The 15555-nt window shown below is 48.4% G+C and overlaps 1 long non-coding RNA gene across 1 annotated transcript; it reads right to left on the bottom strand.

Annotated features, from left to right (window-relative positions):
* Positions 1 to 6100: 6100 nt before the first annotated feature.
* LOC127673308 (uncharacterized) lies at positions 6101 to 12951 on the bottom strand. The gene is made up of 3 exons (XR_007975132.1): positions 12653 to 12951; positions 10332 to 10434; positions 6101 to 6495 (listed from the first exon to the last, which is right to left on the bottom strand). It is a non-coding gene; the product is annotated as an uncharacterized LOC127673308 (long non-coding RNA).
* Positions 12952 to 15555: the final 2604 nt, after the last annotated feature.

Raw genomic sequence — 15555 nt, 5'->3', positions numbered from 1 at the left:
TCCATAGCCTTCCTTCTTTAGAAAAAAAAAAATACACACACACACACACATATTGGTTTTTCGAGACAGGGTTTCTCTGTGTAGCCCTGGCTGTCCTGGAACTCACTCTCAAGACCAGGCTGACCTCGAACTCAGAAATCAACCTGCCTCTGCCTCCCAAGTGCTGGGATTACAGGCCTGCTCTACCACGCCCGGCTCCTTTAAAAAGTATTATTTTATTTATTTACATCCCAAATGTTTTCCCCCTCCAGGTACCCCTTCTCTTTTCCTTGCTTCTCCTCTTCTGTTCGGCTCGTCCCACTTAGCTATTGCTATTCTTTTGGTATAATTTGAGCCATGTTTCAGAGACGGATTTTCATCATGTATCTGGGTAATGGTGTGTATACTGGGGTTCAGTGCACTCAGAGGTCAAATTGGGCGTCACATCCTCCTGGAGCGGAAGTTGGAGGCGTTTGTGAAGCCTTCAACATGGGTGCTGGGAACTGAGCTCTGGTCCTCTGCCGGCGTGGAGCTCTTAACCGCCTAGCCATCTCTCCAGCTCCATTTTAACCACTCTGAAGCATATGCGACCAAACACTCCCATCTATTAAACAATTTTCTGATTGGAGAATGGATGGAGAGAAGAAGGTTTATGGGACATATGGGGAGGGGGGATCTGGGAAAGGGGAAATCATTTGGAATGTAAACAAAGAATATAGAAAATAAAAATATTTAAAAAAAAACAATTTTCTGGTCACCCTTCTTTTTCTAATAAGCTTCATTCTGTTTTCTGTCTTTACTAATTGAATTATTCCCATGTAACTCTCCTAGGTGGGATTACGCAGTCTTGGCCCATTTGTGTCTGGCTGGTCTCAGTGTGATGTCCTGCTGACTTATCCACACAGTAGCACTAACCATGATTTCCATCTCCGTTCAGCTCTCCGTGGCTGACTTAGAGGAACATGGCTGTACTGACATCTCTTTGAGTCTTTGCCTGACTGTATATTCTCACAAGCTTCCGGTTTCTTCACGTTTTAAAAACTGACAACGATTCTAATGGAAGCGTTTTACATCCCCCTACTATTAGTAACTGTTAGTCTTTCCGGGACCCTCCTTTTGAATAGTAGATTCCCTAATTTTTCTTCTATGTGCTCTACCCAGTGAGAGCCCAGCTCCACCACAGGGGGATGGCGGCTGGGCTGCTGGGGCTTAGCATCCAGTACAAAGGCGGAGACCAGAGGATGGAGTTCCGAAGCCAGTGCCCTACCAAATGCCCAAAGGCTGCCCTCCTCCGCTCTCTGCGCAGGCTTGGCACAGGGAAACTAGCATAGTCTTTGAGTCTCTGCTGTTTGAGTTAATGCCACATGGTTCTGTGGCTGCTGGATGCTGACTTTCGGGTCTGTCCTGAAGAGCTTGACATCTGTACCTGAGCATGAGTCTGAGCAAGGACAGAGATCACGTTACACCGAGGATGACACCTGGGGAGCAGACTTCCCTAGTATAGGGAATGCAAGTCAAACTTTTTTGAATTATTTCAAGTTTTTTTTTTTCACATTATGTGTACGTGTCTTTGTGCTTGGGTGTGGGTGCTCACGGAGGCCAGAAGAAAGATGCAATTAGAAGCAGTTGTGAGCATCCAGCCATGGATGCTAGAAACCAAACTCAGGTCCTCTGGAGGAGCAGCAAAAGCTCGTAACCTCAGAGACACTGCCACTTCGGCCCCGTAAGTTAGTCTTTATCGCCAGCGTGATAAAATTAGAATCACCCCCTAAGAACATTTCTGACATGTACTCGAAAGTGTTTCTAGAGGTTAACGAGCACAGGCACCCTCAACATGAGGGCTACCATCCCACAGACCAGGTGCCGGACTGAATAAAGAGGAGGCTGGTGTTTATCTCTGCCTCCTGCGGATGCCATGTGACCTGCCAGCCAGCGCTCCTGTCATGTGACCTGCCAGCCAGCACTCCTGTCATGTGACCTGCCAGCCAGCGCTCCTGTGGACTGGACACCTTCAAACTGTGAGCCAAAGTAAAACCTTCCTCCATTAAGACGCTTACAGAAGTTTGGGCTGGTTCTTCCTCCCAGCCCTATGCTTCCAGAAATATTTTGGCTCCAACTCGAAATATAGTTGCAAATACCTTGACCATATAGCTAGACTCTTCTCTGACTAGATCATAACTAAAATAGCTCAATTATTTTAGCCTACGTTCTGCCACGTGGCTGGTCCTGTGCTCAGGGGCCACGTGTCCGTCATCTCACATCTTCCCTGTCAATCTCCTGCCTGGCTCGATCCCAGAATCCTTTCTGCCTCCCAGATGTAACATCTCCTATTTCCTGCCTACGCCATAGGCTGTAGGCTTTTTTTTTTTTTTTTTTTTTTTTTTTTTTTTTGCCTCGAGACAGGGTTTCTCTGTATAGCCCTGGCTGCCCTGGAACTCACTCTGTCAACCAGGCTGGCCTCGAACTCAAACTCCCAAGTGCTGGGATTAAAGGCATGCACCACCAATGCCGGGCTGGCCGTGGACTTTTTAATTGACAGTTAATGGAGCCGTACAATACACAAGATATTCTCTCTACAGATGCTTCTGTCAGGTAATTAGTCACAGTATAAAAAAAAGTAACTAACACAGGGCAAGGATGCTCATGTTCGGAGGGAGGTAAGGAAGGACAGTGACCGTGAGCTCCATCTGCACTGTGAAAGGAAGCTGAGGGAGCCAAGGGAGAAGATGCAGGAGAGTGGTCGTGGAGAGGAGACTGGCTGTCAGGACACCTGGATGCCAAGCACAACACCCACATCCCAGAAACTGCCTTATTGTGTGTCTCTGGGTGGTACTCCAAAAGACAGCCATATCCAATAGAAGGACCGTCGACCATGATTACAGGAATAAGAACCAAGACTTCACTCTGAACTCCGGTGGAGGTTTCAAGTGGGAGCCAAGAGGACTGATCCAAAGCGCCCGGCATTGTCTGTGAGAGATTCCGACTCACAGCAATAGAGGAATCAAGCAGGTGCGTGAGTCTGAGGTCTGTTGTCGTGAGGGCGATATACACATCACACGTCCCTCGAGGTATGAGGAGCGGGGTGTTCTCATGGAGATACAGATCAGAGGTCGATTTGCCGTTGGCCTTATCCTGTACCTGATGGGTAATAAGATAAGGGCACAAAGGACAGACACATTTTATAGACTTTTAGCAGAAGACAGAAGCTCTCAGCAGACATGATTAAGGACAGGAAAGCCTCTACCTCTCCTTCTCACGAAGGTCTCTGTTTCAGTGGCAGCCTCCCCTACCATGCTGTGTAAGCAGACGGCATCTCCTAGAACCACTCTGGCATGGCATTTTATCATTTTTATTGATTTTTCTTAATTTAATACACCCATAAGTGTATCTTCCATTTGAAAAAAAAAACAATCGCATTTCTTTAATTGCTTTGGGGGCTGTGTTTTCTTTCTGCTGATTTACTTTCTCAATAAACACGCAGTCCTACGGTGAGCCCGTTTTGCTTGTATAATCAACTGACATTTTTTTTTTTTTTTTTTTTTTTAATGAAAGGAACTCACTGCGGGCTGGAGAGATGGCTGGAGTTCAGAGTGCTGGTGATTTCAAAACGAGGCCTTGAGGTGAGAAGCAGAAGATTAGGAGAAAATGGCAGGGGTCAGAGTGTGGGACCACTGTGTACCCCCTGGGTCATGGAGGCACCACTGTCTGATTTTTTTTTTAATATTTATTTACTTAATATTAGGGGTATTTTGCCAGAGTGTGTGTCTGTGCACCACATCAATAGTTGGTCCCCATGGAGGCTATTAGACAATTAGGTGTCACCATGCTAGGTCCTCGGCAAGAACAAGTACTCTTGACTGTGGAGCCGACTCTTCAGAGCATACATATTTTTGTTTGTTTGTTTGTTTTTTGAGACAGGGTTAAAGGCGTGTGCCACCACTGCCCGGCAAGTATACATATCTTTGCATTTGGGTCCCCCCCCCACCATGCCCCCCAAGACAGGGTTTCTCTGTATAGCCCTGGCTGTCCTGGAACTCACTCTGTAGACCAGGCTGGCCTCGAACTCAGAAATCTGCCTGCCTCTGCCTCCCAGAGTGCTGGGATTACAGGCGTGCGCCACCACCGCCCGGCAAGCATACATATCTTTAAGAAGTCAGTTTTAGCTGAGGACGCAGCTCAGTGGTAGGACAGCATCTGCATAGCATAGACGAACTCAGAGCTTTGACTCCCAGCAGCACAAACAAACAATAACAGAGGCCCATTTCTCAGGCAATGGTTCTACAGAAGCCCGGAGAACATGCCTCCCTGAAGACTCCTTAATTCTCTCCTTCACCAAAATGCAGCTTGTAGACACACGCACAGGAGCCTGCAGAGGTTGGAAGAGGGCATCGGATCCCCTCGCACTGAACGGTTGGATGTGAGCTGCCACATGGGTGCTGGGTGGGGCTCCTCTGCAAGAGTAGTCAGTGTTCTTAACCACTGAGACATCTGTCCGGCCCCCTGTCGTTTGATTTCCTTTTTAAACTGCAGGAGTAAAGTATTTAAGGTCTTGTTCCTTGTTCATCAAGCTTTCTTGCGGTGTAGATGGGCTGCTATATTAAAGGGAAACACTATGTGAGCATGGCAAGAAAGGCTCAGGAAGAGAAACTTCTGGCCAAGAGACCAGAATCACAATGCAAAGGGACAGGGTCAGTGACCTGGCAGAGGGACCACTCCCAGGAAAGCAGGTTCACCCTAAGCCACACTAAAGAGATGGACGGAATAATTGTTCCTTTAATGAAATACTGTACTTTTTCTTCTCAGAATCCCTAACACACACACACACACACACACACACACACACACAGTGCAGTCCTTATGAATTGAGCCACTAGAAGGGTCAGCTTGGTCTGCCCATCTTGAGTCAGGAAGGTGCAAGTTTTTCTTTTTCCTTTTTATGTCTTTTTCAGATGCTTGCCAGGATCTAAGATACACTTTCTCTGGTACCTTGTGTGTCATTGCCCTTCCTCTAAAGCCTCCTCCCCGCCTGCTTTTCTGTTAGTCAGATGATGCTAATGGTAGCTAACTCACAAGGGTGTTGGGAAGATCCAGCAGGAAATATATGTAAAATACTTGCAACAGGGTTGGCACATCATAAATACCTATAAAATAGTAGGTGCTTATTATTAATAATAAGCTGATATACACTTCCCGAGCAGGTGGTAAATACATGGCTGTTCTTTTGATTAAGTTTTCAAATGCACATAGATCTTACAAACACTTTTTTATGTGCATAATGTGCTTTCCGTGCATGGAAATACATTAAAAATAAATGAGCGTGTACGAGGATACTTCAGAAATCCAAAATAGGGAGAAAGTACAACATCCCACCCCATTATTGAGCCTCTGTGGTACTATACTGGTGTCCCGAGTCACGGCTCAAAAGTCGTGGCTGGTATTGAGTGCCTTCGAACAACAGAGCATGTTTTCATGGCTCCTCTTCCTGGTGCTGGGGGTTTAACAGAGGGCCTGGTGCCTGCTAGACCCATGCTCTCCAGTTAGGCTATGTCTCCAGTCCCATCTTGTAGCTTTTCTGAGGCTGCCCTGGAAGTTTCTGTATGGCTCAGGTTACCCTCGATTCGTATTCTTCCTGCTCCCGGGCCCCCCCCCCCCCCCCGGGTGCTAGAGTTACAGGAATGTGCTATCATGTTTGGCTGTCCCATTAGGTCCTCACGTTGTAGATTCAGTGAAGTCACAGGACTGACCCACCTTGGTGGCTGCCCAGGACAGGAGGAAGGGCAGCTACGGGGCCCTTTCAGAAGGGAACTGATTCATTTTGCATCAACTCAGATACCATATATGCCAAAGACTCCTTCCACTAACAAATACCGAAACACCACCTTTTGTTTTGTCTCCTTACTCTCAGCCACCTCCTTTGGTTTTTCCAAGACAGGGTTTCCCTGTGTAGCCATGGCTGTCTTAGAACTTGCTCTGTAGACCAGGCTGGCCTCGAACTCAGAGGTTTGTATACCTTTGCCTCCCAAATGCTGGGACTAAAGGCATGAGCCATCGGCTGGGTCATCGGCTTTTCTATTTTCTTTATTGTCTTCTTTTAATCTCCCTACATGGAAAGAGGGTGAAGTTGGTGGGGTTGTTTAATTTGGGGGTTCAGAAGATGGTCCAGGTGAAATGGACACACTATCTTCCATTTCCATGGTATTCCTTGCAAGGTTGCCGCGTCGCTCTCAAAGGCTGTTGCAGCAGAGTTACGCTCCTGACCCGAAGACACCTCTTTTGTATCATCACCGGCGTCTGTGATGCTATCTTGGCCCCTTCCAAACCCCAGCTGCTGCCCAGCATTCGCTTCTGAACCTGTTTACATCCTTCAACCAGCTGCAAGTGTCTCGCTCATCTTTGAATCACTGGCGACTGCCTCAGCAACTGAGTATGGCTGGAAGGATGGGCTAGCACTTCTAGGACCAGGTTGAAGAAGGCGTAGCCACTTCCGTCCTGTCTGCTTGTAGGAAGCCAGCTGCCCTGTCATGAGGATGCAGAAGGTTGAGGGAGAAACTCACATGGAGGAGGAGATAGTCTCCTGCCAGCAGCCAGCTGCAGAATCAGCAGAGATTCTTCTAGAACATCAAGGTTGAGGACAGCTATGCCCACAGCCAATGTCTTGACCCCAGAGAGACCCTGAACCAGAAAGCTCAGCTAAGATACCCCTGGAATTCTGATCTACAGGGAAAAAAATGAGATAATACATTTTTTTGAGACAGGGTTTCTCTGTGTGGTCCTGGCTGTCCTGGAACTCATTCTGTAGACCAGGCTGGTCTCGAACTCAAAAATCTGCCTGCTTCTGCCTCTCAGAGTGCTGGGATTACAGGCGTGTGCCACCACCGCCGCCGCCGGGCGAGATAATACAATTTTTTTTGTTTTGTCTTCTGTTTTAATCTTTAGATTTAGTTATTTATTTGTGAGTTCGTGAGTGGTGCCTTGCATGTATGCGTGTGTGCCACATTTGATGCTCACAGAGGCAGAAAAGGGTTGTAAACCATCATGTGCATGCTGGGAACTGAACCCTGGTCCTCTTCAAAACTGATGGGTGCTCTTAACTGCTGAGCCAATCTCTCTTAACTGGAAAGCTAATATTTTATTGTTATAATAAGTCACTAACTTCTGGAAGTAATTTGTCACACAGCAATGAATAACAGAGACACCTCCGTGTCGCAGCACTCTGTTTGGGGGACAGTGGGATAATGTTTTCTAGGAGACGCAAAGCCAAGGCTAGTGTGAATTCTGTGCATGTTGGGGTTGCCAAGAGGGAGGGTTAGAGGCAGAGACATGGCTTGAGAGTTTCCTGTCGTAGTGCAGACAAAGAGCATGGAAAATCTGCTCAGTGGAAATGGAAGGAGATTCTCCAGGGTGAAGTCAAAGGCTGAGGCTCTCTGAAGGGACAGTGAAAGGTGCCTGGTAGGCTTCAAGACCTAGAAAAGTAACTTTAGCTGAGTTTTGTTGCCCCTGTGTTGATAAAACTCTAACAGTATGTCTGGCTATAGAGAGTTAGAATGGTACAAGTCCGAAGCTCAGATGACCTCAGGCTAAAATGTCGTTCTATTACCTTCCTGTGTATCTGACAACCTTTTAAAAAAAGATTTATTTATTTATTTTATGTATATGAGTACACTGTAGCTGTCTTCAGACACACCAGATGAGGTCATTGCATCCCATGACAGGTGCTTGTGAGCCACCATGTGGTTGCTGGGAATTGAACTCGGGACCTCTAGAAGAGCAGCCAGTGCTCTTAACCCTGAGCCATCTCTCCAGGCCCCCCTGACAACATCCTTGTCCAAGGGATGAAGACCTGACTACGCACTCTAGACAGGAGCCTCCCCAAACCCTGCAACAGCCCACATCCGGCACAGAAGATGCTAGACTTGATATGACATCCATTCTCCCCCCGCCCTTGGTTCTTCTTCTACCTCCCTTTTCTAAAACAACCCCCCCCCACCCTGTTTCATTTTTACCTAAATAAAAAGGCTGCAGATGTAAGAACCCGAGACCCCGAGCTGCTCGGCCGCACTCTCTGGAGTCTTCCACCTTCATAGTTGATTGTGGTTGATACAGGACGACCCTACCAACAGCCTGCCTGTGAGTTCTTTTCTCCCTATTTTTTTTTTTTTTTGAGACAGGGTTTCTTTGTGTATCCATGGTTGTCCTGGAACTCTATAACTCCAGGCTGGCCTGCCTCTGTCTCCTGAGTGCTGGGATTAAAGGTGTGCACCTTTACTGTTCAGCCCCTGTCTGTGAAGTCTTTAATGGACCGCACACAGCAACGGGCATACCTCAACTGGAGTTATATCAACACGGGCAACAAAATTCAGCTAAAGCTAAGTCCTGCCGTCTCCGCATCCTCTGGGCTGCACACTCCTCCCCTGGAATTTCCTCTTCTCTCCCTGCCACTGGGGGTTAGAGATGGTGTGGCTGCAGGCCAGGCTGCAAGACATTCTCCCTTCCTCACCAGCTGGAAGGATGGCACTCAAGTTCTGTTTCCTGCACCCATGTGGTCAGGTAGTTGACAACTGTCTGTAACGCCAGCTCTGGGGTATCCAATGCACTCTTCTGGACTCCATGAGCACCTATGTTTACTCACGAACATGTAATTAAAAATAAATAGTCCTTTGCTTTGTTTTGTTTTGTAGACAGGATTTCTCTGTGTCACAGCCCTGGCTGTCTTAGAACTCTCTTTGTAGACCATGCAGGCCTCAAAACTCAACCAGATCTGCTTGCCTCTGCCTCCCAAGTGCTGGGATTTAAGGCCTGAAAAAGCTAAATAATTCTGAAAAAAAAAAAAAAAACCCTCATGGGGCAGAGTTCTAAGAGCCCTGTTATGATGCTATGATGTTAATAACTCATTTAATAAACTTGCTTTTAAGACTTTATTCTGTGTGTGTGTGAGAGAGAGAGAGAGAGAGAGAGAGAGAGAGAGAGAGAGAGAGGAGAGCTCTCAGAGGTCAAAAGAGTTACATCTCATAGAGCTGGAGTTATACACAAAGCTGTACTAGAGTGAGCTGCCTGATGCAGGTGCTGGAATCGAACTCTGGTCCTCTGGAGGAGCAGCACACATTCTTAACTGCTGAACCATCTCTTCAGCCCACAATGAGCTTCTTCCTTGAAAGGATGGTCTGCCTATTTATCCCCCCCCCCCTTTTTTTGAGACAGGGTTTCTCCGTGTAGCCCTGGCTGTCCTGGAACTCACTTTGTAGATCAGGCTAGCCTCGAACTCAGAAATCCGCTTGCCTCTGCCTCCCAAGTGCTGGGATTAAAGGCGTGCGCCATCAAGGCCTGGCCCCATTTATCTCTCTTGAGTCTCACACCCGGGACCTTTCAGTTTTCCATCACTGAAGAGACCACCCGGGGCCCAAATCACTTGTTTATTTTGGCTGATTGCTCTAGAACCTGGACAGCCATGTCTGCTTGGTGAAGGCTCTGTGTTGCTTCTCTTTCTCACAACTTGATGGTCCAGAACTAGTTGGGGCATCACGGGAGTGAGAACTCACTCACTTTCCTGAGAACCACCCAAAACACACAAGAAAGACATTAATCCATCCATCAGAACCTTCACGTGTTCCAGCAAGCTGATTTGGGGGGATACTCAACCCACAACTATGGGGTATCAACATCTCATTTACCCAAACGGGACACTTAGACCAGGAAGCAGAGGGTACGAGGCCAGAAAGAGGAGGGATTCCTGTCAGCCAGAGTGAGAAGCCCTTCCTGTTCTCAGACTCAGGTAGGGTGGGGCACTCAGAGCTCAGGTAGGGCGGGGCACTGCGTGTGTTTATGCTGGGCAGTTGGGAGATCTTTCCCTAAAGGCCAGGCTCCACTTCATAGCACAGCATTCCCACTGCCAAGAGCTCTCCGGGTGTCCGTCTCCGCTATCAATATTTTTAGCATGTGGCCTTTGGATCCCCCCTCCCCGCCCCCTCTCCCCGCCCCCCCCATCCCAGAACTGGTTCTCCCGCTGACAGATAGGACTGCATGAAAGCAGGTGCTTCAGGTAGGGCTGACAGAACTGTTCCGCTGGCGGAGATGAAGTCAGACTGGCCGTGTTATAGAAAGCCTGTCTCTTGCTTCTCTCTTTGGCAGCAGAGGCCAACCGAGTCGGTGCAAATCAGATGCTAACGGCAACCCCTCCGCCCAGAAATCCCAAGCGGTGGGAAGCTGCTCGTGAAATTGCCTTCCGTGACAGTTACAGGCAGCCCGGAGGGAATACCTGTCCAGGTGATACGGGAAGAGAAAAGCTCCAGGATGTAAACATCGTATTTTTACAGATCTCACAACGGGCCCCAAGCCAACCCCGTTGGGATTCATACCATGCTTTGTTGCACCCGATGAAATCTGCTTTGGGACAGCGCCAGAAAACACGGAAGGGAGCCGAGAAAGGGTGGAGAGCTTCTAAATTAGATTCTATTGAGGCTGGAAAAAAAAAAAACAGACATGACTCCAGAAGCCGAGGTCAATGCAAGCGTTTTAAAACCATGTCTTCTTTTTGATGATAATCAAACATTAAAATTAGTGCATCCTCTGCTCCCTGGAAGATGCTGTCTAACAGGAACACTATCTTGCTAACTCAGTCCTGATACAGTGTGGGTCTGCCCGGGCTTGACTGCCAGCCTGGTCTTCCAATGGCAGGTGATGGATCTTCTGGGAGGTGGGGCTTAGAGGAGGAAGTTAGGTCTGTACAGACAGGCTTTTGAAGGAGTTATTGGGACCATGTCTTCCGGACCTGGCTTCCTGGATGCTGTGACTAATTTAACAAGCAGCATTTGGCTCTAAGAATAAATATAGAGGTAGGTTGACTGGTTTGTAGCCATGTAGACATTATCTGTTCAATACCATCCAGGAAACACAGAATGATATGTAACTTTTCCTTCCTACAAGTCAAATGTCTCGTTTCCAGTCTGGCAGGGATTAAGATACTTGCTGTCCCTCATTTTGCCTCTCAGACCATTGAAACAATAGACACACACACACACACACACACACACACGAAGTTACAATGCCCCCAGGAACGTCATGTTTGGAGAACAGAAAGCCTAAAGCCTGGGTCAGTCAGGGGAAATTTTTCTCATGAAAGAGATTTCCAGATTGTCAAATCGCCACCTTACAGGAGAGACAGGGTTAAATCAGTGATGGGCTGGACCACACCTTGACCAGGACTGCTTAGATACACATAACCCCAACTGTCTACACAAACGTCCTAAAGATGCACTTGGGGTTACTAGATCTCTCTGTGTCCCTCTTCTCGGTGCCTCGAACTCAGAAATCTGCCTGCCTCTGCCTCCCAGCGTGCTGGGATTATAGGCGTGCGCCACCACCGCCCGGCTCACTGAATGCTTTTTACTCCTCATTGGCTTATTAATTAGATCTGGCCTTTCGGGGTACAGGCTAAGAATGGTAACTACGTGCTACCTACGACCGTGCCCATGTGTATTCGGATCATATTACTGTGTGGACATATTAAAGCCATGTCATGAAATCTAGGTTGGAGAACTTGAAGCCACCAGCTGGTCAGAGGGTACAACACCCTGGCCTGATTAAGAGTAGAGGGTATTTAACACTGTAAGGCCCTATTGGTATTTTATCTGACCACACAGTGTGCTATCAAGGGACACACGGATAGAGAGCACTCAGCTGTTCTGAGGACTTTACCTGAGCCATTGCAGCAGTTGAACTACATCCATCCATCCATTTATTTCACCCATCCACCCACCCTGCCCACCCATCCACCCATTCACCCACCCACCTATCACCTACCATCCTATCATGCATCCACCTGTCCACTCAGCCATCTATCCATCTACCCACCCACCCATCCACCCACCTGTCCATCCATCCATCCAACCATCCATCTATCCATCCATCCATCCATCCATCCATCCATCCATCAATCCACCCATCCACCCATCCACCCACCCATCCATCCATCCATCCATCCATCCACCCATCCATCCACCCATCCACCCATCCACCCACCCATCCATCCACCCACCCATCCATCCATCCATCCATCCATCCATCCATCCATCCAAACCCAGTCTTTCTCTTCACCTCTAGCTTCACTCAAGCTGGAAACCTGGTCCAAGCCCCCAAACCTTCCAGCCTGTCTCTAGGTCTCACTATGTAGCCCTGGCTGTCCTGAACTCATTTGTAGACCAGGTCAGCCTAGAATTCATAGAGATCCACTCCGCTCTTCCTCCTGAGTGCTAGGATTAAGGAAGTGTACTGCCAGGATAGGCCTGACTTTGCCAGTATCTTATCTAAACACCCGTATTTGCCCAGGTTAAGCATATGAAAATGTAATGTTAGCATCCAGCTGAGCCTCTGCCTCCAGTGAGACCGCTTTGAACTTGGCAACTGCCGTGTGGCCTCCTCAACATGTACGGATTCTGCATCTACATCTATACACATGAACATATATAGAAATACTTCCTTCGTGATGTGTAATGTGTAGTCTGAGAGTTAATACTGAAGATCAGAATAAAAGAACCCATGTTTGCGAACAGCCAGCTCTCGAGGGAAATGGGAATTACCTGGCAAACTGACACAGCTTGTGAACTTATTGTTATTCAGTATGTTCTGACATCTGGGAGAGACACAAACATGTTGGTCTGGTTGTGCCCAGCAGACTTACGGCAGGGGCAGAATATTCTGCAGGGTCAGTGTGCTCTGGAGGTCTCCACCACAGTCACGATGGCAGACAGTGATACCATTCCCGGAGAAAACAGCCTCATCAGAAGAAAGGGCCTAGCAGCCGGGCAGGTTCAAACAGGAATGCCGGGTGGCATCGCTAACCCGTGTGGTTTGTGGGGGATCGGAGCTCAGCACAGTCTCATTGATCACTCTGAAAGGACGTGGTTACCTGAAATGTGGAGGTTTGGAGTTTTGCATGCACATTTTGCATCTTGCCACCTGCAGGAAAAGGCTGATGAGACAAATAGCTAGGAACAAGTCAGCTTGACCACGGGGCTGGGAGGCGGAGCTGCACACCTGCAGTTGTGTGTGTGTGTGTGTGCGTGCGCGCGTGTGCGTGTGTGTGTGTCCCACAGTTCCAGACTGGGGAAGTCAAGTTACTTGGGGAGTGGGAAAACAAGCTGGAGCTCCCACTCTTCACTTCAGCTTGAAGAGGAGGGTTCCTCTGCTCTTAACTTGGAGCCCACATTAAGAATATACGGATGGGCTGGAGAGGTGGCTCAGCGGTTAAGAGTACTGACTGCTCTTCCAGAGGTCCTGAGTTCAAATCCCAGCAACCCCATGGTGGCTCACAACCATCCGTGATGACGCCCTCTTCTGGTGTGTCCGAAGACAGCTACAGTGTACTTACATATAACAGTAAATAAATCTTGGGGCTTGGAGCAAACAGAGGTCCTGAGTTCAAATCCCAGCAATCACATGATGGCTCACAACCGTCTGTACAGCTACGGTGTACTCATATACATAAAATAAATAGATCTTTTACAAAAAAAGAGTATATGGATATGATATTAGCATCCAGCTGCCACATAGGCCACAGAACCTGCCTCACAAGGAGTCTGGAAGACATCTTGGGATTTGTCGGGCCTTATTTGACCAGATACTGAAGCCTAGTGAGGGAGCCTGAGCCTTTGCTCAAATTTAGAGACCTGTCTCGGTCACTTCTACGCCCGCCGTTGCCTACCTAATGCTGATGTAGAATAACTTCATTGGCCCTGTCAGTCACCCCATACCCTCCGTCACCCTTGCCCACCCCCAATGACAATCTTACCTCAGCAAAAAAACCTCCTCTTTCAGTCCTTTATAAACAAAAGACTGATACAATAAAACCAGTTCCTGCTTTAACAGACTCCCTGCTCAGTCTATCCCCCCAGGACACTCACCCCCCCCCACTCCCCTACCCCCTCACCCTCCCCCCACTCCGTTTCAGCCCCGGAAGAGATTCAGCTGGACTGGTTCTCTCTTCCAGCCGGGACCTGTGGGCAGAGAGCCGGCAGGGATTTGTACTTGATAACTTCCACATGCATCCCCCAGAAGGCATGCAGTTTGGACAGCTTGCTTCAGGTCTCTGTTCTCAGAGTCTCCAGTGGGGCTGGCTGAGTGGGGAGTACTATAAGGAGCCATTCCTTGTATGAATTCCAATATGGTGACTTCCCCTGAGGCCAATGGCATGATTGGTGTCACCGATAACTAAATAAAAAGGAAGGGGGAAATTTTTTTAAAGGGCAAATTTATAAAACTTAATGGAAAAATGCGCGTGTTGCTCTAACTCTTCTTTAAGCACTAGTCTCCATTGCTGTATTAACAATCAGCTGGCCCTGGTCTCCTGGAGGCGGTAAAGATCTTCAGGAAGCTTTGGACAGCATTGAAGGGGAGTCAAGGACGTGGCCTTAGAGTGACTCAAAGCTGACAAACGGAGAGAAGTCGACGGCACCTCCTTCCCCCCCCACCCCCCCTAGTCCTTCTCTCCGGGCCCAGCGCTACGGCTCAGCAGCAGAGCGGACAACAGTCCAGGCGACCAGCAGCAAGATGTCTTCCTTCCGCAGACCTGTCGAGCCTAAGGCTACCCCAGAAAGTTTTCAGCTGACTGCGAGACTATCCTTAATAATATTAAGGTTATGTACTTCCTCCTCTATTGATCTGAAAGGAAGATGTTGCTGGGTCTGTGTTCAAGATCCACGTTACCCAGAGAAGAAAGCAGCATTGTGGTCCTTCACACTCTGAAGAAGCGAGAGCTCTGAACACCCAGCTCCTTTTGCTTATTTCTCTTTCCTGACTTTTCCCACCTTGTTCTCCGCAGAGTGCCTTTTAGTTGTCTCCACGAGGACTCCGAGTGTCTATCTCTCCTTTTCATAGCCTCTCGTCTTGGCAGCTGCGGGCGTCTCCCTGTTGCTTGGCCTGCTGCTCCTTAGCTCGCTGACTCCAATAAATTGTCCTCCAGTTCCCTTCCGAGGCTATTTTTAAAATTCTCTTACCAGCAAAGCTAGGAACCTGCAGAGCAGACTCCCTGCCCGCTGTGGACGATGGATTTGGGTAGAATGATGGGCAAAGAGAGGACTCTGCCACAGGAGGGTCCTGTGTGGCTGCAAAAGCTGCTTTGAGCTAGAACCACTCCAGATTAGTCCAGAAAGGAGCCAAGGGGGGAAAAGGGCGGGGACAGAGACAGAAAGGGCGGGGACAGAGACGCCCACCAGCTGCTGCTGGGAACCAAAGCCTCAGGTGTAACATCCCTTCTTTTTTTCCTCCCCAGTCTAACTCAGATGACATTTTGGGTTCTTCTGTGTGTCAAAAGTTTAGGTATGTCTGGCTCAAACACCTGATTTCACGGCTGCGAGTTTCTCTAGCCTTCGCAAGTTGCCTGCACATACCCGAGAGTTTAACTCTCCTGGCTCTTCAGTCTCCCTTTGGAATAAGGATATATGGTCTCATTTTTTACCTCACAGGGTTTGTCCCAGATCTTAGTCTTTTGGGTAATTTTATCACCTAAATGACCCAGAAGCCGGAAGACTGTGATTAATGCAACCGGCACAGCTCGCTCTGAAGGCTTGGGAACCTAGTGTGCTG

This window comes from Apodemus sylvaticus, chromosome 22, assembly GCF_947179515.1.
Source record: "Apodemus sylvaticus chromosome 22, mApoSyl1.1, whole genome shotgun sequence".
Taxonomy (NCBI): domain Eukaryota; kingdom Metazoa; phylum Chordata; class Mammalia; order Rodentia; family Muridae; genus Apodemus; species Apodemus sylvaticus.
This window is presented reverse-complemented; position numbering and strand designations above follow the sequence as displayed.